This window comes from Pleurodeles waltl, chromosome 4_2 (assembly GCF_031143425.1).
Source record: "Pleurodeles waltl isolate 20211129_DDA chromosome 4_2, aPleWal1.hap1.20221129, whole genome shotgun sequence".
Taxonomy (NCBI): Eukaryota; Metazoa; Chordata; class Amphibia; order Caudata; family Salamandridae; genus Pleurodeles; species Pleurodeles waltl.
The window spans coordinates 1,017,769,699-1,017,770,186 of NC_090443.1; the positions used below are offsets into that span (position 1 = coordinate 1,017,769,699).

Below are 488 nucleotides of genomic sequence, written 5' to 3' on the forward strand. Positions count from 1 at the left end.
GTCCTGGGGCTGTTGTCTTTTCTCAAAAAGTGTGTTAAACTCCCGTGAACCAAAAGTGGGAAAAAGCCCATGAGCTGCGGGTGTGCAGCGCTATGGGAGGAACTGAAGCCGGAGCCTTCTTGGGGTGACACCTCTGTGGAAGGGCGACTTCCTGCTCCAGGTGACACAGAGGGGGTGTAAAATGTGTACAATATGCAGGAGCTTTGGAAAGCCTTCAAAATACTCCCCTCTGTGCATTAAAGACTCGCTGCGTCTTTTCATAGCGCTTCTGACGAGTACTTCAAGGCACAGACCCAACCAAGAGGGGCGGGGTGTTGTGGGGGGGGGATTAAAGGATTTGTGTGTAAAAACAGGGGTTAGTACAAGCTGTGAAGACAACAGAAGACAAATGCAGGAATGTGACACAAAAATGTATCTTCCCATACCGGGAGTCGAACCCGGGCCACCTGGGTGAAAACCAGGAATCCTAACCGCTAGACCATATGAGA

The 488-nt window shown here is 50.6% G+C and overlaps 1 non-coding gene across 1 annotated transcript; it reads right to left on the minus strand.

Moving 5' to 3' along the window:
* Positions 1–416: 416 nt before the first annotated feature.
* Positions 417–488, minus strand: TRNAE-UUC (transfer RNA glutamic acid (anticodon UUC)). Its single transcript has one exon. It is a non-coding gene; the product is annotated as a tRNA-Glu (tRNA).